This window comes from Xyrauchen texanus, chromosome 17 (assembly GCF_025860055.1).
Source record: "Xyrauchen texanus isolate HMW12.3.18 chromosome 17, RBS_HiC_50CHRs, whole genome shotgun sequence".
Taxonomy (NCBI): domain Eukaryota; kingdom Metazoa; phylum Chordata; class Actinopteri; order Cypriniformes; family Catostomidae; genus Xyrauchen; species Xyrauchen texanus.
In genome coordinates, this window is record NC_068292.1 from 2,967,346 (window position 1) to 2,995,213 (window position 27,868).

Consider the following 27,868-nt stretch of genomic DNA (forward strand, 5'->3'; position numbering starts at 1 on the left):
ATTTCACAGTACAAGTCAAATCAAACTTTTACTGTCAACATGCAGTGAAGTGAAAGATGCTGAACTTCTTCCACACTTCACCAGTCAATCACTGGTGAATCAAATCTGAACATTTACCAGCCAGTGGCTAATCATAGAGGGATACAGTTAGAGATCAAACTTAGCATTTATGAATCAATATCGAGATCGTAATGCATCGGAAAAATCTATATTTTTACCCAGTCCTGGGAAATATTTATCTTTTGTCATTAGGTTTTTCATATTTTTTTTAGGAGCATTTTTTTATGCCAAGTGCACCTTATTTTTGCCTACCTCTGATAATTACAGCAGGGATTACATTATAATAATGAGACTGAAGCATGGACTTGTGAAAAAGACTTTCCAGGCTCTAATGCTTTGGCCAACAGTAGCTAATTTTTGGATGCAGAGAGAGAGAAGAGAATGACTGTGAGACAATCTCACAAAGCTGCAACCCATATAAAATATTCCCCCATTATTATTACATCTGCTATTCAGCTGCCTTGACGATGGAGAGAAACTCATCCATCTTCAGCAAGGCCAGGACACATAGGGCCAGCAGGCACCAGACAGGAGCTGGCCACTTGCTCTTGCGGGTCTCACAAACACTAAACACTCACGCACCCCATACACTGAAACCTGAAACTCATCACACTGTCCTCATTATAAGTGGACCTCAGGGGGAAAAATAAATCATTAAATTGGTCTATGATGACTTTTTTAATGATGATGGCGATTTAAAACAAGCTCACCTGATCAAACGCTGGATAAATGTAGTCGGCAAACTGGATCTCTGCAATAGCGGTGGCTCCTGCCACAGCTGCGCTGATCCCGAATTCCACAATGCCTTGTTCGTACAGCGGGGTGTTAAATACACGGCCTTTACCTAATAAATGTCAATGTATCCTGCACTTATATGAGAATGCAGAAGCCCTGTTTACACCCATGTGGTTTACAACCTCATTGTTACTGAGTTACCAGTTGTGACCTATCATGGCAGATTATCATTTACACCTCAAATGCAATGTGGCTGTGTATTTCTCCAAATATGGTTAAAAACAGGTACATTTTCTCAATGACCAGTACTTCCTAAATAAGGGTCCAAAGATGATGTAGCCCGAAGAAGGTTTAAATGATTAGGTTAGATTCTAAAATAAAAAGCAAAACAGTAGTTTACATACAGTACAGAATGAAAACAAAATATTCCTTTAAACTTCCAAGAAGTGCCATTGCTAAAATTACAATTTAGACAACTTTTCACCAAGAATAACTTTGACAAAAACATAAGCGGCAGTTCCCTTTACAAAAAGCTTCACTTTGATGCTGCGCGTTTCTAAGCGCTACGGGGAACAATCTTGCATTGTGAGCAGCTGTGAATTTGTGTGAAACACGTCAATGAACATTGACCTGAATTTATAGCCTCGGCTGGTGATGATCATTAGATGCACCTGTGGCCAGGCTATAAAATAGAGGCGTCACCAGCGTGTCGACAGATATTTTTCATTCAGAGCATACTATGCTGTGTGTCTCACAACCTGCTCAGAAAACATTCTTCCCTCTTTGTTAGGAGTTAGAAACTGTTAGGCAGTGCGCAGAACTTTCTTACTTTTTCTCTCTGCTCTGAAAGAGATTATATATACATAAAAAAAGAGAGAATGACGGAGAAACGGAGCAAACGATGCGTGTTTCCTTGTCAACGTCTCATGACGGACAAGGACACGCATGAGTTTTGCTTTGTTTGTTTGGGGGAAGAGCACGCGGCTCTCGCGTTGGGGCGGGGCGGGTGCGCGCATTGTGACCTTCTTTCGGTCGGGATGCTTCGCGCTCGCCTCGCTTACTTCGGAGCCAGCACCCGCACTTCATTCGTGGGGCTCTCGTATGGATCTGGCTGAGGAGCGAGAGACGGGTGCGTCCCTTTCGCTCGCTCTCTCCCCAGATCCGGCTGGTCCTTCTCGTGTTCTTGAAGCGCGCTCGGCGCTCTTCAGTTCAGGAGGGGACCTCGATTCCCTTGGGTCTATAGATTTCGAGTTACCCACATCAGAGCACTCAAAACATGATGCAAAATCCTCTGAGGAGTTACTCGATGTGGTTACTCGTGCTGTGGCCAGACTTCAATTAGACTGGCCACGTGACCAAGAAACCCCCAAACGCTCCAAATTAGAGGATAGATTTCTGTCTGATGGCCAAGGGAAAGGAACACCTCATCAGTCCCTTCCCTTCTTTGATGACCTCCACGATGAGCTTGCTCATTCGTGGAGGAACCCTTATACCTCGCGCGTTCACGTGCCCTCGACGTCGTTATATTCGACTATCGTGGGTGCTGAGGCGCGAGGGTATTCAAGGATGCCGCCGGTCGAAGAGGCACTTGCGGGTTATCTCTCGCCGGGTTCGGCATCGTCCTTGAAAAAACCTGCTCTCCCCTCTAAGCCATGCAGGACTACCTCCATGCTAGTGGGGAGGGCTTATCAAGTGGCAGGTCAGGCTGGTGCTGTGCTGCACACCATGGCTGTGTTACAGGCGTACCAGGCTGACCTGCTAAAGGATCTGAGTGCGGGTAAAACTCTCGACGAAGAGGCCTTTTCAGAGCTTCGTCGAGCTACGGATTTGTCTCTCCGCGCGACCAAGCAGTCAGCCCGTGCCATTGGCCGGTCTATGTCCGCTTTAGTCAGTATGGAGAGGCATTTATGGCTTAACCTGTCAGGCATCTGAGATAAGGACAGAGTTTTCTTAATCGATGCCCCGGTTTCACCTTCTGGTCTCTTCGGAGACGGCATGAATACGGTTATCTCCAGATTCCAGGAGGCGAAAAGCCATGAGGAAGCCTTTGGGCAGTTTCTTCCTCGCCGCACTCAGGGGGCGGGGCCATCGGCCACCCAGTCTCGCCCCGCTTCTGCTAGGAGAGAGGCTCAAAAACAGAGCGTGGCGAGTCATGCTCCCTCTCGTAGGGACTGGGGACAGGCTCGTCGCCCTCAGCAGCCGCCCAAGAATGACCTCAGGGCTGTGATTTCTAAAAGAAAGAAGCCCTGACGTTCTTGTACCCAACTTTGTGAGGGTAGTTCCCTTCGGGACGGGGCGCGTGTATCATCCACTTCGGCCCTCCCGATACCCTTACAAAACCTCTTCACTCCCGCCGCCTTTGGTGTTTCGGGTGATAGAGGCTTCCAACAAAGAGTTGGGTGTACCGTTGCTTCCTGCCTTAGTCCAGGACACGGAACACTCAACACCCCCTCAACAGGAAGTGTTGAAATTAGTACCCATCTCGGAGAACCTGGCAGCGTGGAAACTTCTGCCAGGTATTTCTATGTGGGTTCTGAAGACAGTAGAAGGAGGCTACAGAATTCAATTTGCTCGCCGCCCTCCGCGTTTCAGCAGCGTGTTTCCCACTACCGTAAGACCGGAGCAGGCATGTCTACTGTGGAGAGAACTGCAAAATCTCTTGGCAAAAGGGGCCATAGAACATGTTCCCCTTCCAGAGACAGAGTCAGGCTATTACAGCAGATACTTCCTGGTTCCCAAGAAGGGTGGGGGGTTGCGTCCGATTCTAGATCTTCGAGGCTTGAACCGCTCGGTCAGGGTGTTCAAGTTCAAGATGCTAACTGTCAAGTCGGTCGGGTCTCAGATCCAACATCACGATTGGCTGGTCACGATCAATCTCATGGACGCATATTTCCATATTGGAATTCTGCCACAGCACAGGAAGTTCATGAGGTTCGCTTTCGGGGGCAAAGCCTTCCAGTATCGGGTTCTTCCATTCGGCCTAGCCCTATCACCCCGCACATTCACGAAATGCATGGATGCAGCACTGGCTCCTTTGCGACTCCAGGGCATCCGCATTCTGAATTATTTAGACGACTGGCTGATACTAGCACAATCTCAAGAACTGGCAGTTCAGCACAGGGATATCGTCTTGGCTCATCTAGGTTCTCTGGGTCTGAGACTCAACGTCCAGAAGAGCGTTCTTTCTCCAACCCAGGAAATTACCTATCTAGGGATTATATGGAACTCGATCACGATGTGGGCACAGTTGTCTCCCGCTCGTGTCAGCTCCATCCAGAACTCCCTGAGCAATCTCAGGCTAGGTCAAAGTTGCACTCTTCATCAGTATCAACGAATACTAGGTCTCATGGCATCTGCGTCCACGGTGATTCCTTTGGGCCTTCTCCATATGAGACCATTTCAGCTGTGGCTAAAAGCCAGGGGATTTCATCCAAGGGCCTGTCCCCTAAAGTAAATAAGGGTTACGCGCCGAGCGCTTCATTCCCTTTCTATGTGGCTCAGACCCCGGTTCCTTACCTTGGGTCCCAATCTCGGTGCGTCATGTCGTCGCAGGATGCTAACGACAGACGCCTCCCTGACGGGTTGGGGTGCGATCTTAAGTGGTCGTCCAGCCCAAGGGGAATGGGAGGGTCATCAGCTCGATTGGTACATCAACTGCCTCGAGCTGATGGCGGTATTTCTGGCCCTGAAATACTTCCTCCGACATCTGAGAGGCTGCCATGTCCTTGTGCGAGTGGACAACACAGCAGCAGTCTCCTACATAAACCGTCAAGGAGGTCTACACTCGCCACCTGAATTTGCTGGCACGTCGGATTCTCCTTTGGGCCCAGGGCAAGCTCCTGTCACTCAGGGCAATTTACATCCCTGGATGCTTAAATGTGGGAGCAGATTTGCTGTCCAGACAAGACATACTGGGGGGGCGAGTGGAAACTAAACCCCGAGGTAGTACAACAAATTTGGGAGAAATTTTACACAGCAGAAGTGGACCTCTTCGCCTCTCAAGAGACTGCGCAATGTCCCCTCTACTTCTCTCTGAGTCACCCAGCCCCCCTGGGTCTGGACGCGATGGCGCATACATGGCCCAGAATGTATCTGTATGCTTTTCCCCCGGTTTCTCTGCTCCCGGGAGTCTTAGCCAGAGTTCGCCAGCAAGGGTCTTGCCTCTTCCTGATAGCACCTCACTGGCCGAACAGGATTTGGTTCTCAGAAATTATATCTCTCCTCGACGGCTCGCCTTGGGTGATTCCGGACAGGAGGGACCTTCTGTCTCAGGCACAGGGGACGATATTTCATCCCCGGCCCAAATTGTGGAAACTTCATGTTTGGCCCCTGAAGGGTACCAACTGAGGAACACAGGACTGTCGCCTGAAGTTATCGAGACCATTCTTAGTGCTAGGGCTCCCTCCACCAGAAGAATCTACACCAATAAATGGGGTGTCTTCGAAAACTGGTGCAGTTTACATGGTGCAGATCCAGTTAACTGCCAAGTTGTTTCAGTTCTGGACTTTCTGCAGGAAAAACTGTCAGCAGGCATATGCCCCGCTACTCTCAGGGTTTATGTGGCCGCCATTTCGGCTTGCCACACCTTGATGGATGGGGCGCCTTTGGGGAGGAACCCTCTACTCGCTCGCTTCATTCGTGGAGCCAGGTGACTGAGGCCTCCTGTTAGGACCAGAACTCCCTCATGGGACTTAGCAATAGTCCTGGAGGGTCTGGCCGAGACCCCCTTCGAACCTCTAGAGTCAGCGTCTGATAGACTTCTGACTCTCAAGCTGTTTTTTCTGTGGCGATTACCTCTCTTAAGAGAATCGGGGATCTACAGGCTCTGTCTGTTTTGCCGGCCTGTTTAGAGTTTGCCCCAGGTATGGCCAAAGCTATCCTGCATCCTCATCCTGACTACCTTCCTAAGGTGCCTTTTTCGACACTACACCCTGTCACTCTGGAAGCCTTCTGCTCCCCGCCGTTTTTAACGCCGGAGCAGGAAAGTCTTCACGGACTCTGCCCAGTCCGTGCCCTTCAAACTTATGTCCACTGCACTAGCCAGTGGCGTAAGTCTGGGCAACTGTTTGTCTGCTTTGGGGGCCGCAACAGGGGGGCAGCCGCTACCAAGCAGACTATGTCACATTGGGTGAGGGATGCTATTGCCCTGGCCTATGAGGCGTGCGGTCAAACTTCGCCAGTAGGTGTCAGGGCTCACTCCACCAGAGGGGTCGCCGCCTCTAAAGCCTTGGCTAGAGGGGTCCCTCTGCAGCAGGTTTGTGATGCGGCAGGCTGGTCCTCTCCGCACACATTCATCAGATTTTATAGTTTGGATGTTCATGCTACTCCGGGCTCTTACGTCCTTGAGTCGACATCCCAAGCTCATGCCTGAACGGGTTTGTGACGCGGCAGGCTGGTCCTCTCCGCGCACATTCTTCAGTTTTTTATGGCAGGCTCGTGCCTGAAGACGTTCGTGATGCAGCAGGCTGGTCCTTTCCGCACACGTTCATCAATCTTCATGGGTTAGATGTTTCTGCTACTCCGGATTCTTACGTCCTTGAGTCGACATCTCAAGCTCACGTCTGAACAAGTTTGTGATGCGGCAGGCTGGTCCTCTCCGCACACATTCATCAGATTTTATCGTTTGGATGTTCATGCTACTCCGGGCTCTTACGTCCTTGAGTCGACATCCCAAACTCATGCCTGAACAAGTTTGTGACGCGGCAGGCTGGTCCCCTCCGCGCACATTCTTCAGTTTTTTATGACAGGCTCATGCCTGAACACGTTCGTGATGCGGCAGGCTGATCCTTTCCGCACACGTTTATCGAACTCTATGGGCTAGATGTTTCTGCTACTCCGGGCTCTTATGCCCTTGAGTCGACATCTCAGCTCATGCCTGAGCAAGTTTGTGATGCGGCAGGCTGGTCCTCTCCACTCACATTCATCAGTTTTTATGACAAGTTTTGTGTTGCGATAGGGTTCTCTTCGCACACATTCATCGAACTTTATGGGTTAGGTGCTTTGCTACTCCAGGCTCTTATGCCCTTGATTCGACACCTCAGCTCATGCCTAAACAAGTTTGTGATGCGGCAGGCTGGTCCTCTCCGCACACATTCATCAAAATTGAATGGTTTAGATGTTTATGCTACTCCAGGCTCTTATGCCCTTGAGTCGACATCAAGCTCATGTCTGAGACCTCTCGTGTTTTTGTGAGCACACTTCACAACCGTAGGGGTCCGGACAGCCCCAAGTGCGGCGGCGTGGGTATTGCGTTCCCCGTAGCGCTTAGCAAAAGCGCAGCATCAAAGTGAAGCTTTTTGTAAAGGGAACGTCTCGGGTTACATGTGTAACCCTTGTTCCCTGAAAAAAGCGGAACGAGATGCTGCGCTTTTTTATCTGTCGACACGCTGGTGACGCCTCTATTTTATAGCCTGGCCACAGGTGTATCTAATGATCATCACCAGCCGAGGCTATAAATTCAGGTCAATGTTCATTGACGTGTTTCACACAAATTCACAGCTGCTCACAATGCAAGATTGTTCCCCGTAGCGCTTAGCAAAAGCGCAGCATCTCGTTCCGCTTTTTTCAGGGAACAAGGGCTACACATGTAACCCGAGAGGATTTCTGCTTTTAAACTCTCTGGAATCCCTGACCCCGTAGACTACCAATGTAAATGCATTACCATAAATGCAATTACAATTTACGCAATGCAACTTACTTACTTAAAAAAATATATAACATTTCTGTTGTAGCCTAATTAACAGCATTTCACAGATGCTTTCCATAGAGCTTAGGTTATACAGAACACTGAACTTTCCTTTAATGTTGAAGTGTGTAATTTCGGCACACTAGCACCAACGAAAAAGAAAAAAATAATTGGGTGTTTCTTCAACTTTGGGTACTTTCATGGCTTAAGGCCTTTGCCCACCAAAGGCGAACTGGCAACGAATGGCCATTTGACATAGAAAGCATCGCGAATGACCACCATTAACACATTAATGCCTTTACAATATAGGTGGTTTATCGACAAGCAATTTGACCCAGGTATAGTAAGTTCTGCAAAGCACCTCTAAGCTGCTCTGCCCTCTGCCATCACAGATGAGAAAAACAACTGGACAAGCAGATTGAAAAAAGAAAACAGATTTCTCTGCAACCTGCGATGGACTAGTGTGTTGTTGATTTGCTCAACCAGAAAGAAAACATTCAAAACACTTCTTATTTCCATGTAAACCTACTTGTGTTACACATTAAAAGTAACAAAGTTTAAATGCTCCAAGAGTCTATATAATGCAAGCAGTAAAACACTCATCTCAACCAACGAAATGATTTCAGACTGCATTATCTTCAGTCTGACCCATTATTAGGTACTTTAATACTGCTAACAGCGGCACAGCAGTTAATGACTTTAATAATGGTTTTGAGAAGGCACTATCATGTTATTGGTATACAAATGCATTTTGAATGCAAATACATGTATACAATGCATTTCACTGCAAATCACATCAACAGTATTAATATTTAGCATAGAAACACATTTAAGATCAGTAAAAAAAGTTACAAAAAAGGCAAAGCTGCCACAATATATAATATTACAGATATAAGAGAGCTCATGTAAGATTAAATGCAAAGGCAAAAAAGCAGCAATATGGAATAATGAAAAAAAATCCACAAAAGATCAGATTATTTCTAAAGGGGATGCAAGGCGGAGATGCAGCAATATCATTTACCGGTTAAGAGAACCCATATGAGAGAGAAAAAAAAATATTTTAAGGCATAAGGATTTCTTCCTCGACTTCCTTGAGCGTTTAATGTTGCTGGTCAAAACATCTTTTTGTGTGTAGAAAAGGAAAAATGGGGAAAAAAAGGTTTGATTTGTCGGCGCGCAGTTTAGAAATTCATTGTTTCGATTAAAAATGTTTGGTGTGCAAAGGCCTTTAGGGGTTTATTTTTATTCAAATGAACAGATTTTTTTTTTTTTTTTTTATTATATGAAGGTTTTGTTTAAAACTGAAAAAGAAAACTTTTAACATGCCTTCATTTATTTTTGCAAATTTTCAAATAACTTTAAATGTATACAGATTTGTATAATTTCTGCCTTGTCCCAGACCCAGATTTTCAATATCAAATTATAAAAATCCATTATAAAAAAGTTAAATGTCACTGAGCAGAATATTTTTATATATGTCATTTCCAATCAAGCTGTAGTTTTGGCAAATTATGCAAAAAGTGTGAAAATATTATTTACTTGTGTGCATTTAGGATACCTAAAATCTTATCTATGAAATTAGCCTTAGCAAGACATAAGAATCAGCCATTTAATTTGTTTAATATTAAAAATAAAATTTCCATCAGCATCATTTCTAGCAATGAATTCTATAAAATACACGGGTGTTTCAACAAACATTATTACATACCCTTAATAGATGTACAACTTGCATAATGTGAAATGTAACTTAAGTCAAATCAAGGAAGCACAAAAAAAGCGGCATTACATATCTCGGGTTCTTTAATGACCATTTACACTTTTGGTAAATAAGTAATTATTAAAAACATAATTGTTTTTTTGCTACACTATTCATAAGAGAAAGGTTGAGGAATACCAACAGAGGTGCGGGCATAACTCCAAAAATGGATGAGGGATTGGGGATGTAATGTTTCCTGGTTCACTAAAGATCCGATGTATGCATTTAAAGGAATGTTCCAGGTTCAATTAAAGTTAGGGTCAATCGACAGCATTTGTGGTATAATGTTGATTACCACAACTCATCCCTTGTTTATTTAAATATCAAGGTCACAGTGTTTCAAAGGTATAGCCACAATTTTAAAAAATGTGTTAGCATGAACGACTGTAAAAATTATAATTTAAACAACTTTGCAACTCAAATAATACATGTGTTTTATCAAAAGACATTTCTGCCTCTAAACACTGGCCTCACCTCAATTTTTGCTTTTTTTGAAGAAAAGGAGGAACGGGTCGAAATAAATTGTGGAAATCGTCTCGGGTTACATGTGTAACCCTTGTTCCCTGAAAAATGCGGAACGAGATGCTGCGCTTTTGCTAAGCGCTATGGGGAACAATCCTAGTTGTGACCGAGCTGTGAATAATGTGTGTAACACGTCAATGAACATTGACCGGAATTTATAGCCTCAGCTGATGTAATCATTAGATGCACCTGAGGCCAGGCTATAAATGGATACGTCACCAGGTGTCGTCAGATACTTCTTTTTGAAGAGCAGTCCTGGGATGTCCCAGTGCGGCAAAGAAGGGCAGCATCTCGTTCCGCTTTTTTCAGGGAACAAGGGTTACACATGTAACCCGAGACGTTCACTTTACAAAAAGCTTCACTATGATGCTGCGCTTTTGCTAAGCTCTATGGGGAACACAATACCCACGCCACTACACTGGGGGCTGTCCGGACCCCTACGGTTGTGCAGTGTACTCACAAAAACGCGAGAGGTCTCAGACATGAGTGTGAGATGTCGACTCAAGGGCATAAGAGCCTGGAGTGCAGAACATCCAAACTATAAAAGTCCAATGAATGTGTGCGGAGAGGACAACCTGCCACATCACAAACTTGTTTAGGCATGGGCTGAGATGTCGACTCCAGAGTAGCAAAGCATCTAACCCATAAAGTTCGATGAATGTGTGCGCTATTGCAACACAAACTTGTCATAAAAACTGATGAATGTGAGCGGAGAAGACCAGCCTGCCGCATCACAAACTTGTCCAGACATGAGCTTGAGCTGTCGACTCAAGGGCATAAGAGTCCGGAGTGGCAGAACATCCAAACTATAAAAATATAATGAATGTGTGCGGAGAGGACAACCTGCCGCATCACAAACTTGCTGCAGAGGGAGACCTCTAGCCAATGTTTTAGAGGAGGAGAGCCCTCTGGTAGAGTGCGCACTAAAATCTACTGGCGAAGCTTGACCGCACGCCTCATAGGCCCGGGCAATAATAAGGATGCCTCTTAGAGGGCACCCCACCCACCAAGACGTGGCAAACCGCAGTGGCCACATAGAACCTGGCAGTGGCGAGGCAAGTGCCCGCTGACAGTTCTTTCTACAGAAAATCCAGAACTGAAGCAAACTGGCAGTTAGCTGGTTCTGTAATATGAACTTTAGTAGAAGGAAACGCATGCAGGCGCATTTGTGCTATTTATGCGTTACAACGATCAGCCCCCCCGAGGGCACAGCGCCATTAATAGGAGGCAAGACCCTTGCTGGTGAACATCGCCAAGACTCCCGGGAGCAGAGAAACCGGGGAAAGAAATGCATACAGAAGCATTCTGGGTCATGTATGTGTCTTAACGTCCAGACCCAAGGGGGCTGGGTGATTTCAGGGAGAAGTAGAGGAGACATTGCGCTATTCATAGAGACGAAGAGGTCCTCTTCTGCCCTAAGATCTCACCCAAACTTGTTCCAAGTGGAAAAAGCCCAGCATTTAAAAAGGTCTCGATAACCTCAGGAGAAAGCCCTGTGTCCCTCAGTTGGTACCCTTAGGGGCCAAACATGAAAGATTCCAAATTCGGGGCAGGGATGAAATATTGCCCTGTGCCTGAGATAGAAGATCCTTCCTGTTCGGAATCGCCCAAGGTGAGCCGTCGAGGGAAGAGATTAGCTCCGAGAAATAGCTCCTGTTCGGCCAGCGCGGTGCTATCAGTTAGAGGCAAAAACCCTTGCTGGCGAACTCTGGGCAACTACTACCTTAGGGTGGAGTTCTTAACTCCCCCGTTGGTATTTTCTGTCTGGACAGTAAATCTGCTCCCACATACGGGCATCCAGGGATATAACTTACCTGAGTGACAGGAGCTTGCTCTGGGCCCTAAGGAGAATCCGACGCGTCAGAAATACAGCTGACAAGAACGTGGGTCTCCTTGATGATTTATGTAAGAGGCTACCACTGTATTGTCCACCCGCACCAAGACATGGCAGCCTCAGGAGGAGGTATTTCAGGGCCAGAAATACAGCCATCAACCCGAGACAGTGACTGTGACAACCGAGCTGACGACCGTCCTATCCCCTTAAGCTGGACGACCACTTAAGGCTGCTACCCCGCACGTCAGGGAGGCGTCTGTCGTTAGCAGCCTGCGACAACAAGACGCACCTAGAGTGGGACCCAAGGCAGAAAACCGGGGTCTGAACCACATAGAAAGGGAACGAAGCCTGAGGCGCGTAACCCTTATTAGCCTAGGGGTTTTGGCCCTTGGAAGAAATCCCCTGGCTTTGGGCCACAACAAAAACGGTCTCATGAGCAGAAGGTCCAGAGGGATCACCGAGGACGCAGTCACCCTGAGACCTGGAAATTGTTGATACTGATAACAGTGCAACCTTGACCTAGCCTGACTTTGCTCAGGGTGATCTGAATGGACTCAATCCTAGCGGGAGACAGTTGTGCCCGCATTGTGATTGAACTCCATACAATGCCCCGATAGACAGTGTTCTGAGTGGGAGAGAGGACGCTTTTCTTGGCGTTGAGCCTCAACCCCAGAGAAACAGATGAGCTAAGACAATGTCCCTGTGCTGAACTGCCAGTTCCTGGAACTGCGCTAGGATCAGCCAGTCGTCTACATAATTCAGAATGCAGATGCCCTGCAGTCGCAAGGAGCCAGCGCTACATCATGCATTGTGAATGTGCGGGTAAAAAGGGCTAGGCCGAGTGAAAGAACCTGACACTGGAAGACTTCGCCCCTGGAAACGAACCTCAGGAACTTTCCATGTTGTGGCAGAACTTCTAAATGAAGTATAGAAGTGCATCATAAGATCGATGGTGACCAGCCAAACGAGTTGTAGGGTTTGAGACACGACCGTCTTGATAGGCATCATCTTGGACTTGAACACCCAAGGGCAGTTCAAGCTTTAAGATCTAAGCCAGACGCCACCCCTCACCCTCCATGGGAAACGGGAAGTATTTAGTGTAATATCCTAACTCTCTCTCTGGAAGGGGAACACATACCATGTTCCCTTTAAACAGGAGATTTGAGGTTTTTTTTTTTTTTACATAAAAAGAAATCCGGTTTACGGTAGTGAGAACACGCCGTTGAAACACGGAAAAGCGGCGAGTGACGCCCTTACAAGACCCACAGAAAATAATATATCTGGGAGAAGTTTCCACGCTGCCAGGATCTCTGAGATGGGTATTACATTTTAACCCTTCCTGTTGAGGGGTTGTCGAGTGTTTCGCGTCCTGAATAAAATGCAGGAACAGCGAAAACACCCAATTTTGACGGAAGCCTCTGCAACTCGAAACACCAAGAGGTGGTGGGAATGGAGGGGCTTTGAGGGGGTAAGCGCCCGCCCTGCTGCAACGCGAGAGCAGTGCGCTCTTCCCTAAAACAAACAGAGCAAAAACTGATGCGTGTCCTCTTCAGCTATAGAGCGAGAACAGAGGAACACAATCGTTTGCGGCTTTCAGTCATTCTCTCTTTTCTTTTTTAGAAATATATATATAATATTTTCTAAACAGAAGAGAAAAGAGAAAAAGGGTCACTGCACACTGCCTAACAAAGTCTAACTCCTAACAGAGGAAAGAAAGTTTTGACAGGGTTTGTAAAACACACAGACACAGAATCGCTCTGAAAAAAGAGTTTCTGACGGCACCTGTGACGTATCCATTTATAGCCTGGCCTCAGGTGCATCTAATGATTACATCAGCCAAGGCTATAAATTCCAGTCAGTGTTCATTGACGTGTTACACACATTATTCACAGCTCGGTCACAACTAGGATTGTTCCCCATAGCGCTTAGCAAAAGCGCAGCATCATAGTGAAGCTTTTTGTAAAGGGAACAACATTATGCCAAAAATGCTGTCGATTGAGAAGAAAATGTAAAAAATGACATAAATCTCTTGTGATGCATGTACAGCACATTCAGAAATTATTCAGACCCTTTAATTTTTGTTCACATTTTGTTATGTTGCAGCCTTGTACTAAAATGCTTTAAAAAATATTTTTCACATCAATCAACACTCCAAAACCCATAATGACAAAGCAAAAAACAGATTTTTTTATATATCTTTGCAAATTTATTAAAAATAAAATACTGAAATATCACATTGACACAAGTATTCAGACCCTTAATTCAGTACTTTGTTGTACTTTTGTGTATGATGCGACAAGCTTTGCACACCTGGATTTGGGGATTATCTGCCATTCTCCTCTGCAGATCCTCTTAAGCTCTGTCAGGTTGGATGTGGACCTTTAGTGAACAGCCATTTTCAGACCTCTCCAGAGATGTTCAATCAGGTTCAAATCTGGGCTCTGGCTGGGGCACTCAAGGACATTCACAGAGTTGTCCCTAAGCTACTCTTGTGTTATCTTGGCTGTGTGTTTAGTGTCATTGTCCTGTTGCAAGGTGAACCCTCCACCCAGTCAGAGGTCCTGAGTGCTCTGTACCAGGTTTTCATTAAGGATATCTCTGTATTTTGCTGTGTTCAGCTTTCCTTCAACCCTGACCAGTCCCCCAGTCCCTGCCGCTGAAAAACACCCCCACAGCATGATGCTGCCACCACCATGCTTCACCGTTGGGATGGTATTGAGCAGGTGATGAGCAGTGCCTGGTTTCTTCCAGACATGACGCTTGCAATTGAGGCCAAACAGTTCATTCTTCATTTCATCAGACCAGAGAATCTTGTTTCTCACAGTCTGAGAGTCCTTTAAGTGCTTTTTTTCTTACTTGAACTGAGGAGAGGCTTCCGTCTGGCCACACCGCCATAAAGCCTGATCGGTAGTGTTCCAGTGATGGTTGTCATACTGTAAGTTTCTCCCATCTACACACATCATCTCTGGAGCTCAACCAGATTGACCATCGGGTTCTTGGTCACCTCTCTGTACTAAGGCCCTTCTCCCCCGATTGCTCAGTTTGGCCAGGTGACCAGCTCTAGGAAGAGTCCTGGTTGTTCCAAACTTCTTCCATTTAAGAATTATGGAGGCCACTGTGCTCTTGGGCATATTTAATGCAGCCAAACAATTTTGTAGCCTTCCCCAGATCTGTGTCTCGACACAATCCTGTCTCTGAGCTCTGCAGGCAGTTCCTTTGACCTCATGGCTTGGTTTTTGCTCTGATATGCATTTTAATCTGTGAGACCTTATATAGACATGTGTGTGCCTTTCCAGATCATGTCCAGTCAATGGAATTTGCCACAGGTGGACTCCAATCAAAGTGTAGAAACATCTCAAAGATGATCCAGAGAAATGGGATGCACCTGAGCTAAATTTCAAGTGTTAGAGCAAAGGGTCTGAATACTTATGTCAATGTGATATTTCCATCTTTTCTTTTTAATACATTTGCATTTATCACAAATCTGGCTTTTGCTTTGTCATTATGGGGTATGGAGAGTAGATTGATGTGAAAAATTTATTTAAAGCATTTTAACATAAGGCTGCAACATAACAGAAGGTGAAAAAATGAAGGGGTCTGAATACTTTCTGAATGCACTGTACATGCATTGTTGAACAATGTTAAAAGGCAAATGAAAATGCAATGTTTTGATAGCACTGCAGAGCTGCTGTGTTTCCACTGTCTTATCGTTGTCTGCATAGTAAGCAGGGATTGAAAAATACATTTTAAAAATGAAGAGGAGGAATATAATATTCAAAAGGCAGGTGATGGGCATTTCAAAGAGAATACAGTGTTTACTGGCCACTGTCTGCAATCCATTTCACAGAAAGCAATTTCAAGCAGATTGCTGGGAGATGGAGCAACAGCATGGATGTGACCGAGCAGACCACAGTGGCACAACGTTACGCCTGTGTGCGTCACTCCTGCGGACAGTCATACGCACGCCGACTCCACGCATTGACCCGTGCTCACTATAACAGCACTGACGCTGAGAATGAGAGTGGCCTAAAAAAACCCTTTCTAACGAGATGGCACAGAAAATAATTATCCCTCACAAAGGTCAACACCTCTGACGTCAATGAAAAACAAAAGCCAGGTTTAAAAAAATTTAAAAAACATGAAAAAAGCAGGAGACATACTGGAGTCAGGAATCTGTGTTTATATCACAACATCACAGAGTGGCTCTATAACTGAAAGCATTTCTGTCCAAAACAAGATTTTTTTTTTTATCAATTTCATAAAGTCTTTCCTCTTCTTTAACTGAATATACTACTCTACAGCTTCATACTTTAAACATTTAGGGAACCTGTAGAGGATGTTTTGTTCAATTTAAAATCTACTTAATTTAATCTTGCATAATTGATCAAGCTCATCAAAATGAATGACAAAGACGTCATTATGGTCAAATGCTGAGACTTTAATTCTCATCATTGTTTTTTATTGAAAGTGCATGTTAATCTGGTTCAGGATTTTTAAAAGGACAGAAAATAGAACAGTCCAAATAAAAATAATGGCACCGTACAAATTCAAGTCGGTCATCAATATTAATCGGGTAATTTTTGACCAAATTAAAACCAGTAGCATATGCCATTATGCCATTATTCAATGGACATTTTTAATTTCATTGTTAATTATGAATTAACTAAATTAATTATTAGTTTGAGTTCATCTTTGCTATTTCTTTAAAGCATAATTCCTAAGCAAATATTGATTCGATTCCAGTATCGGCTTAAATTTATTTTTGTTAAAAATGGTATCGACAAAATATTTTGATATCTGTACATCCCAAATTAATTTCACATTAGCACACGTTACCAAGACGGCACAGATTATTTGTAAATGGAAAATTTAAATAACTTTATATTTTCTACATTAAATACAGCTTTTAATGTGCAAGATAACACATTAATATCTCATTTTTAATTTTAAATGTTTTATATATTAGTGCAAAATGCTGCAGCCAGACTTCTGACACAAACTAGGTCTTTTAATCATATTACTACAAATATATATATATATATATATATATATATATATATATATATATATAATACATTACATAATTTGGTGCCAGATTATTTAGCAGAACTTTTAAGGCCTTATGAAACAATTAGACCTCTTAGATCTTCTTGGTGTGAACTGTTGGTTGTTCCAAGGTCCAGATACAAACGAGGAGATAATGGGCCATAACGATGGACACCCGGCACTGAATCAGCCCAATCAGCGGCAGAGTGATGAATGCCCATCCTGTGAATACATTACATTGGTGCCGAAACCAAGGAGGGATGCGCTGTTGTGAAGTCCTCGCTGCTGTCCCCTCCACGAAGAAAGCTGTCATGCCAGAGGTTTCCCTAACCTCAATCGGGTGGTAGAGGAGTGTGACGAGGAGGAGGAAATAGTTGGGCCGTAACGATGGACGCCCAGCGCTGAATCAGCCCAATCAGTGGAAGAGGGATAAAGACGAGCCGGGGTCACCAGTTTGAGAGAGAGCTGTGTGTGCGCATCTTTGTTTTGTTTATGTTATGTTTAGTTCCTTTGTGGCATTAAAAGTTATGTTGATTGTTCAGCCGGTTCCCGCCTCCTTCCTGCCCATCCTGTGAATATGTTACAGAGCGTTTGTCATGATGACCCCATGATTATGGAACAGCCTGCCCTGGGACATCAGATCTGCTGAATCTGTGACTGTTTTTTAGTTTTGTTTTAAAAACTAATTGGTGTAAACTTGCTTTTATTACTAAGTAAATGTGTTGTGTTTTAATGATTGTTAAGATTTACGTTTTGTGAAGCACTTTGAGCTATATTGCTAATAGGTTATTATTAATATGGTAACACTTTACAATAAGGTTTCATTTGTTAACAGTAATGCATTAGGTATCATGAACTAACAATTAACAATATATTTGTTACACAATTTATTAATCTTTGCACATTTTCATTAATACAAATAAAATTGTTCATTGTTAGTTCATGTTCATGTTAGTACATTAATGTTAACAAATACAATTTTTGATTTTAAAATGTATTAGTAAATGTTGAAATTAACATTAACTAAGATTGATGAATGATTAATACATATTTTTCATTGATAGTATATGTTAACTAATGTTGTTAACTAATGTTTACAAATGGAACCTTTTGTAAAGTGTTACCATTATTATTATTATTATTATTATATATAATTATAACATTGAAAATCATTCAACTGATCACAATGTATAGTCAGGACATTAATAACATGAACAATTACCAGGCGCGTCGTTAGACATGGGCATCCGGGGCTTCAGCCTGGTACTCGGATCCACCATCAGGTCTGGTGGATCCGAGTACAGCGACGATGTACCCTACGCAGCGGTTTCTGCTCTCCAGAGCAAATACGAGCAGTGACTCTCTCGATTAATGCTAATGCTAATGCTCGATAAACATAAAATAATAATTATTATTATTTTTTAATAATTTTGTATTTATTTAAAAAAATGTACGGTCTTTTAATCTATCCTTCGGAATCATGTATTAAAGACGATTAAAATGTGTTCAAGCAGATCAAAGTTACTATGGTTTCAGAATGCTTGTATTTAGAGTGCGCACCAGAGGAGAGAGCCTGAGAGAGTCATCGGTTAACTTACAGCTTTAGGGCTTGACTGTCATTGTTGTTTGTGGCTTCTGGTGGTAGCTATTATGGACATTAGACACTTTTTAAAAAGTAAAATAAGGAGTCATGAACGATACGAGGGAGGCAAGAAGAGTTATCTACTGGCGCCGTTCCTCATCATTAAGCTCAGGTCGGTGAAGGCTCTTAAGCAAACCCTGGTCTAACTTACTAGCCCTGTAAGTTACTCACTGTGGTATTAATGCAGAACATGTACTGTATATATAAAGTACGTGGGACCTTACTATTTCGCCTATAGCTAATCCATTTTGTGAGCCATAATCCGTTTCTCGTGAGGAATGTAGATGAAGTAGCCTATACATCTGATTTGGCGATTGAAACACGATGTGTAAATTAACGTTATTCAGGGATGTAGTGGAGGCTAAACGCACATAAACGCCGTTTACGCACCTCCCAAAATTCGGAAATAGCGTTTACCCACCTCCAAAGTGGGTTTATCCACCTCTAAATTGCGTTTATCCACCTCTAAATAGATAGTTCCTAAGCCATTTTAAATTAAGCTTATGTCGTTTTAGTTTCATATTGTTCATTAATAGTTTCATAGGTTGTTTAAACCTAAGACGAAGTCTTTCATAATGCGCACCATGCGCGTGCATCGATATTGACTACTACCAGCTATATACAGCGTGCTGTCTAGTTGACCAATCAGCAGGAAGCAGCAGACTGCATCAAGATTCATCCGTCACTCACTAGCCCAAACGTCTAATGTAAAAATGGATATCCGGCAATTTTTTAAGCGCCGTCAAGACGGCAGTCCTCCACTTCCTGAGGCCAGCAAACGGCCTCGGCTACAATCCCAAAGTGAGTGAGCTCGGAAAACAGTACTAAACTTCATGTTTTTGAGGTTAATTTGGTTAGATTAATAGATAATTAGATTCATGTCACTGACTCAACAAGTCACCTCTACCTTTTCCCATTATCCAATGTTACAAGTAAAATTCAGGATACATTATCAGATAAATAACTGGATGTAATTATATGCATTCTCTGGCATTTAAACCACTGAAAGTTTGTGACAACAAGCTCCCTTTTGTAACGTTAGTCAGCTAGCTAGTTAATGTTATCGCTATAGCCGTTCGCGGGTACGGTAAACGTTTTTATGGTAACAGCGAGTTGGACCAATCAGAGGCGTCGCTGTTAAGCTTAGGACTGTGGGTAGTAGTGTAGTTTTTCTCCATAAGATTGCGTGGATAAAAACCTATTTTTTACAGTCTATGATAAAAACATGTTTTTCTTGTAACAATGTTGATTTCATACAGAACTATAGCTTCTACAGAAGCAGAAACTTTCGTTTCAAAAACACATAGCTCGTGGTCAGTCTACCTCAGATGCAGGGCCTGAATTTCATTCAGAGGGGCGAATCCCCCCTTGGTTTATTCTTATCGGGGGAATTTCTAATTTGAGGGGGGAGTTTAGACTTTTTTTTTTTTTTTAATTACATTTATCTCATCTAAATGCTCATCTATAATCACTCATTGCATTTTTACAATGGGGTAATTTTGTTCTTAAGAATTTACACTACACAAGGAAGCTTGATTTCAATCTTTGAATTAAATTGGAAAAAAAAAATAGCACAAATAAATACAATAGAATAAAGATACCAATAATTAATAAAGAGAAAAGTTTTTGCTTAGGTCTAACATTCAGAAATACTACAGAGACTGAATAAAGTAAACAAATGTAAAATAACACTGGGTAGTATTTTGGTCCTGACTAAATTAAATACATAGGCTATTAATCCTGATTCCTTAAAATGAAAGCTATGTTTTGTTGTTTTGACAACCAAATTAATGACAGACACATATGGCTGCTGTCACTGTAAGAGCTAGTGCACGGATCCGGTTTTCATTATACTGTCACGTGCGATTTATGCTTATTTAAGACATAACCGACTGTGTTTAGAGGATACTCACCAAGACCGAAATTGACATAATTTTCACATGTTTTTGACTGTTAAAGCGATATAATCCATGATTTTGACAGGATGTAGTGTGCTAAGCTGTCTTTTCTCCATTTTAACTTCATTTTACAGACATAGGTGAGACAGACAATTATGCAGAGAGCACAGAGAGAGGAGATATAGAGAGGAGAGAGATAGAGAAAGGAGATGAGGAAAGAGGAAAAGAGGAAAGACAAACAGAGAATGAAGAAACAGAGACAGGACAATTCGAGAGAGAAGGAACAGAGAGAGGAGAGACCGAGAGAGGAGAAGCTGAGGATGAAGGAACAGAGAGAGGAGATACCGAGAGAAGATGCCACCCACACATTTGGACTGAAAAGCAACACAGTCAGTTTATTCATTTTTGAGTCTCTTTAACAAGAACTTAGATTAATGTATGAATTGAATAGTGATTGTGTGACCTATGATGAGGGAACAACCAGTGATACCCTTGGTAGTACCATCAAATGATAGCCTATAGTGATGTCATCAGGATACACATACATCGGTAGGCTCCATCTCTCCATTGACTGATTTCATTCATGCTTCAGACGCGTTACGCTGGGGGGCGTTCCCACTGCGATTTCACGCAACGTCCGTTCCCTTCGGGGAACTAGGGTTACATACGTAACCCGTGACGTTTTGTCGCCGTTTTTTTAATGAAACATACACTGAAAATGGAGATTTAACAACAACTCTTTCATTGTTTCATTCCTATCATTGAACTTCAAGTCAGATGACTATGCTGCGTTCATACCGGACGCGAATAGCGCGTCAGGCGCGAGTGCTTTCTATGTTAAGTCAATGCAAAGACGCATTACGCGCGTAAAAAATTCCTGCGGCGCGAATGAGGTGTAGAGCGCGGCTTTGCATTGACTTAACATTGAAATCACTCGCGCCTGACGCGCTATTCGCGTCCGGTGTTGTCAAATAAGTCTCACTTACAACGACTTTGTAGCTCAGAACTTATTTATTTAACAGAGCTCCACCGACACAGTCCCACTCTCTCTGTATTTGTCTGTTTTAGCCTTCCAGTCCCGCCCTCTCTCTCTCTCTCGGGTATTCTATTCCCTGGATAGGTTGTCAATCAACATATATAATAACCTATTCTCTATGACACCTCCCCCTTTAACTTTTCTAAAGAAACACATTGTTGTAACCATAATTCCTTTTCTAACTAGCACTTGACCATATTCATTTGAACTATAATGAACATTTTAAACATTCGACTGTTTCTCTTTTGTCAAACATTTAACCACGCACTCATTTAAGATGCATAACTCACCTACACTACACATACAACATGCATAGATTTCCAGTTTACTTTAACTATAAATTTAGTTTGACAGTTGGTTTTATTACTCTGCCGGACCTGGTCACAGTCACTCCTTGTGTCTCACTCGGTGTCTGCGACTCTAGCTGATCCGCGCTGCTGATGTGCAGTTTTTCAAGCTTCTGCGGGCTCTTCGCTGTCGTTTCGCAGTTGTTATCAGCATTTAGATATTCCGCGGGCACTTTCTGTAGATGTCTGCGGTTCCGCCTCATCTCTCCTTCCCCCTTCGGTGCCTGCACCACGAATGAGTGCGGTGCACTCACTTGCGTTTTGATCTGCACTGGACCTTTCCACGACTTTTCCCTGTCCTGTTTCATCAGCACCAGATCACCTGGCTTCAACTCGGGTAATTCACACACTCCATGTCTCCGATTGAAGTAGAAGGCTTGTTGTGTTTTAGCCAAAGCGTCCCTTTCTCTCACCATCAGTCTATTTGGCCACTTTGGCTGCAGGTTTTTCTTCAACGTAGGCAGTGTAGTACGAATTTTCCTGCCTATCAACAATTCAGCAGGGCTTACCCCTGTAGATGAATGTGGTGTTGCGCGGTAACACATCAAAGCGAGGAGCGGGTCATCCTGTCTGAGGATGACCCGCTCGTTCACTGTAGGCCTACTGCTCGGTGCATCATCGCCTATTGGACTTCTCGACAGTGTATCAGCTACTACTAATGTCTTACCAGGTGCGTATTCCGCGGTCACTGCGAATCGCATCAGCCTCATTAAAAGTCTCTGACAGCGTATCGGTACCGTGTCCAAGTCTTTTTTATTGATCAATGGTACGAGGGGTTTGTGGTCTGTAATGAGGCGAAATCTGTCCAGCCCTATGAGATACTTCTCGAATCTCTCGCATGCCCAGACCCCGGCCAAGCATTCTTTTTCAATTTGCGCGTACCTGGTTTCTGCCTCATTTAACCTCCTCGAACAATATGCCACCGGCTTCCAGCTGTCTCCGTGCAGCTGTAGTAGGACCCCTCCCAGCCCGTAGCTACTCGCGTCTGCTGACACCGCTGTGGGCTTCCCTGAATCGTAGTACGCGAGAACAGGTGCAGTGATTAGAGTCTCTTTGAGCTTTCTTGAGACTGGTCCCATGTCCACGCTACCGTCCCTTTTAGTAAATCAAACAGCGGCCCCCCCACTGTTGCCAAGTCTGGTATATAGCGTCCCACGTAGTTTATCATCCCCAGGACACGTTTCAGTTCACTCACATTTCTTGGGGCTTGCAGCTCTGAAATAGCCCGTACTTTCCCCGGGTCGGGCCTGACTCCTCTCTCGTCTATGACGTGCCCCAGGAAATAAAGTCCTTCTGTCTGAATATACACTTTTCTTTGTTGAGCTTGAGTCCTGCGCGCTCTATCCTCTCCAGAACGCGCCTCAGATGCTCGTCGTGCTGTTCTTGGGTTTCGCCGTGAACGATTAGATCGTCCATGTAGACCGCAACTCCCTCCAAGCCTCCTAGGAGTTCGTTCATTTTGCGCTGAAATATTTCTGGTGCTATGCTGATGCCAAAGGGTAAGCGCTTAAAACAATATCTAGCAAACGGCGTTATGAATGTAGTGAGAAGACTGCCCTCACTATGTAGGGGAATTTGCCAAAAGCCGCTTGCGGCATCCAACGAAGAGAATATTTTGGACCCGGCGAGTTTGGCTAGAACTTCATCAGTCGTGGGTAGGATGTACCGTTCCCTTTTTACATTTTCGTTCAGTTTTTTCAAGTCTACGCAGATGCGCACTTTCCCGTTAGGTTTCATTACTGGTACCATCGGCGCGCACCAGTCTGTGGGTTGTGTTATCTTTTCAATGACCCCGTTCTCCTCCATTCGTTGGAGTTCGGCCTTAACTTTGGGGAGCAATGGTAAAGGCACTCTTCTCGCGGTGTGGACTGCGTATGGCTCTACATTTTCTTTTAGATTTATTTTAACAGGCTCGGTTCTCATTGTTCCCTGTTCACCGAATACTGCGCTGACTTGCTCGATTCTTTTAACTAAGCCCATCTCTACTGCTTGTTCTCTGCTTAGCAAATTGTTCACAGTGTCGCCTTCCATGACGTGAATTGTGAACTTGAACTTTTTATCCTTGTACTCCGTGGTGGTTTCAAATTGTCCCAAACAATTTATCCTCCCCCGGGCTGTCATATCTCGCATGTGTCTGACTCAACTTCACTTTACTTCCAAGCGAGTTAAAAGTCTCTTCATTCATAACGGTCACGTCAGCTCCAGTATCAATTTTAAAATTTACTCGCGAGCCATGCACGTTCAATTTCACAAACCAAATCTCTGTGTCGTCAGCCCCAGTTTTACTTATCGTACCCAGGTAATATGAATCGTCATCACTTGCCTGTGTGTGTGTTCCTCTTATTACCTCATTAACTCTCCTTGAGTAACACATACGCTCCCAGTGTCCTTTCTTTTTACATTTTCGACACTCAGTTTCTGCTACAGGACATTTTTCCTTGTTGTAATGTTTCGTTTTTCCACACTTTCCGCACCTGCCGCCACCGGTCATTCTATCATTTTTTCCTTTCGCTGGTTTCTTTTCATCCCATCTTCCTTTCCTTTCAGGTCGTCTGCGTGTAACCTCCTGAACACTGCTTGGCGCACCTTCCTCCTGTTGGCTCACTTGCTGGGCGATGTCCTCCGCCTGCCTCACCATCAGCACCGCCGTGTCTAAGGTAAGGTCTGTCATCAGCTGTAACTTTCTTGAAAGCTCTTTATCTTTGATGCCAACCACAAGCTTATCTCGGATGTTCTCTGTTTTCTGTGCACCGAAGTCACAACTCTCTGCTAATTCGTAGAGTGCACGGATGAACATCTCGGCCTTCTCCCCCGGCCTTTGTATGCGTTGGTAAAAGCACGCCCTCTCGTGGATGATGTTCTTTTTCGGGATGAAATAGTCATTGAACTTGTTCAGCACGGCGTCAAAGTCTTTTTTCTGCTCGTCTCTCTCAAACGTGAACGAGCTGAATACGTTTTCTGCCTCTGGTCCATGTCCAGGTCTATCAAAGGTGAAGTTCGTGGGTGGAGCGAATTTCGCCATTTCTATTACTCCACAACTTCTGACACCATGTCAAATAAGTCTCACTTACAACGACTTTGTTGCTCAGAACTTATTTATTTAACAGAGCTCCACCGACACAGTCCCACTCTCTCTGTATTTGTCTGTTTTAGCCTTCCAGTCCCGCCCTCTCTCTCTCTCGGGTATTCTATTCCCTGGATAGGTTGTCAATCAACATATATAATAACCTATTCTCTATAACAGGTGTGAACGCACAGTCACCGTTAAGTCCACCAAACCTAGCTCCTGGAGCAAATGGTGAAACTCCTGAAACCCTCCGGAGGGTCTGGTGGATCCGAGTACAGCGACGATGTACCCTACGCAGTGGTTTCTGCTCTCCAGAGCAAATACGAGCAGTGACTCTCTCGATTAATGCTAATGCTAATGCTCGATAAACATCTAAAAAAGATGTCCGCCTCCGCTATAAACACAAAAACAGACAGGGTATATATATACACACAGGATTAACAAGGTGAAGGGAAACAGCTGTGTGCAATGAAACGAATGAGTGAGAACGAGGACCTCTAGTGATAACCCAGGGAAACACAACCAGACACTGTGACAAATATAGGACAATAAAACAGAAGAATACAGTTGATAGAGTTGCTGTGGATAGATAAAAGTAGAGGGCTTGAACTTGTCGTTTACTGTTGCTTTACAGACGAGCTAGGGAGGAGAGATGAGGGAAAGACAGGAGAGAGCTCTAAAGAGACAGATTTAGGAAGCCCAGACACAGGTCCAAAGCAAGTTAAAGATGTCCAGTTTCCTTCCAACCATTTTGGACTTCAGAAGAGGTCCTTTCAGAAGAGCTGGTACAACACTTTTAAATGGCTTGAATATTCAGTGAGTCAAAATTCCGCCTTCTGTTTCTGCTGCAGATTGTTCAGCACGCAGGAAGGTAGGCTCAACAAAGACGGTCTGGCCTCTAATGGCTACACCAACTGGAAGAGGGCTTTAGATTCGTTTAGGGACCATAAGAAGACTGTGTTACACAAGGCCTCCATGGTGGCATGGATGAGCTACAAAGCAAGCAAGATTTATGGTGACGTTGCTGAGCAGTTACAAGCTGCTAGTGTCGCTGAGGTTAGGGAAAGAAGGGAGTATCTCCGCCGCATTGTTTCAGTTACCGCCTTTCTAGGCAAACAGGGCATTCCCTTTCGTGGCCACAGTGAAATGGATGACAGCCCTAACAAAGGGAACTTCCTTGAATGTATGCAGCTGCTGCAAAAGTTTGACCCTTTCCTGCAGGGATACAAAGCTCCTGCCAATACTACATACCTGTCACCTTCTTCTCAAAATGAATTAATTGGATGTTGCTCCATGGAGGTGACAGCACAAATAATTAAAGAAGTAAAGGAATCCAAGGTGTATGCGGTAATGGCAGACGAAGCTAAGGATGGGCACACAGAACAACTTGCTGTTTGTGTGCGATACGTTTCACTGGAAGGTGACATCAAGGAGAGATTTCTTTGCTTGCAGAAACTGGATGGCTATGGTGCAGAAGCAATCACAAATGCTGTCGAGCAAGTTCTTGTCTCAAACAACATTGCTGAACTGAAAGTGGTGGCCCAAACATATGACGGTGCAGCAGTGATGAGTGGATCTGTTCGAGGAGTGCAAGCTCGTTTAGGGGAAAAGCATCCAGAGGCTGTCTATGTGCATTGCTATGCACATGACCTAAACCTGGTCCTCTGCCATACTTGCAAGGCCATTCCTGAAGCCAGTGATTTTTTTGATCTGCTTGAGAACCTCTACTCTTTTTACAGTGTGTCTATAGTCAACCATGATCAGTTTGCTGCCATTCAGAAAGAGCTCCATATTGAACAGGGAGAGCTTGCACAAATATCAAACACCCGATGGTCATGTCAGTTGCGCTCTGTTAATGCACTCCTGAAGAATTTTCCTGCCGTCATGAAATCCCTTCAGATGATCAAAACACCAACAGCACTGGGTTTGCTTTTAAAAATATCTAAACTCCCTGTGGTCTACCTGTTGGTTGTGTTCAAAAAGTTGCTTGGCATCACTGAAGGGTTTCACAAGGTTCTTCAGAAAGAAACCATTGACTTGGCACAGGCAGTGCACTACAAAAATGCTGTCCATGATACCCTGGTCAGCCAGCGAACTATACAAGTGGCTGAAGACATCTATGCCATGACAAAGACAACATGTGAGGAGAACAACATCCAGGAGCCCTCTTTCGGTCCAAGAAGGAAACAGAAGAGGATGGAAGACTTTGTTGTGGAAGTCTCCTGTGGATCCAGCTCAGACCTGCTCAGTAATTCAGAACATCTCAAGCAGAGGCTTTTCTATCCTTGCATCGATCGAATGACATATGAGCTAGGAAATTGTTTTTCCAGTGTTGGGAAAGAGGTCATGATTGGCATTCAAGCATGTCACCCAGCCTCTGATACCTTCCTGTGCATGCAGTCTCTAGAGAAACTGGCCTCACATTACAACATTCAACTAGTTCCAGAAGAGGTCTTGGTGGCAAAAAGCTTTTTGAGCAGGAAAGGGCCAGAAGCCATCCCAGACAATCTGAGTGTGTTCAAGATCCTTGATCCCATGATGTTCCCATCATTGATGGTGATCTTACAGGTGGCCATTACCATTCCAGTCAGTAGCTGCAGCTGTGAGAGATTGTTTAGTGCCCTTCGCCGACTACATACTTGGTTGAGGCGCACCATGGACCAGCAGAGAATCAATGATCTGGCAGTGTTGTCCATTGAGAGAGAGTTGATTGGAGGCCTTGATAATGACAAAGTGATTGACACATTCACCCAACTGAAATCAAGACGCCACACCCTTATGCTTCCTCCCCAGACAAAATAGAAGTGCCCCCCCCAACAACACACACATCCCGAGGAATGGACGCTCCCCGAAACCGACGCTGGACACATTGCACCTTTCCCCGAAACCCCAGTTCCCTACTCCCAGAGGAATGGACGCTGGATACAGTGCCCCTCTTCCCTATTATTTATGTTTATAGCTATGTTATTTAAATGTATATAGTTCTCTTTACAAACCTATACAGAGTGCCTGTGTTTACTGTCTGTTGAATGCCCTCTTTACTGGACCTGCACTGTCTATAGTTCCTTTTCCAGACTTATACAAGCAGACTGTTGGAGTGATTTATGTGTGTGTGTGTGTGTGTGTGTGTGTGTGTGTGTGTGTGTGTGTGTGTGTGTGTGTGTGTGTGTGTGTGTGTGTGTGTGTGTGTGTATAGATAGATAGATAAATAGATATAGATAAATATAGAAAGATAAATAT

General features: G+C 44.2%; 1 protein-coding gene and 1 pseudogene across 1 annotated transcript in view; one reads left to right on the forward strand and one right to left on the reverse strand.

The window, feature by feature from the left end:
• Nucleotides 1-27,868, forward strand: part of LOC127657834 (dual specificity protein kinase Ttk-like) — a 465,704-nt gene that overhangs the window by 358,637 nt on the left and 79,199 nt on the right. The gene's annotated exons all lie outside the window — the stretch shown is intronic.
• Nucleotides 1-27,868, reverse strand: part of LOC127658268 (2-oxoisovalerate dehydrogenase subunit beta, mitochondrial-like) — a 45,573-nt pseudogene that overhangs the window by 7,573 nt on the left and 10,132 nt on the right.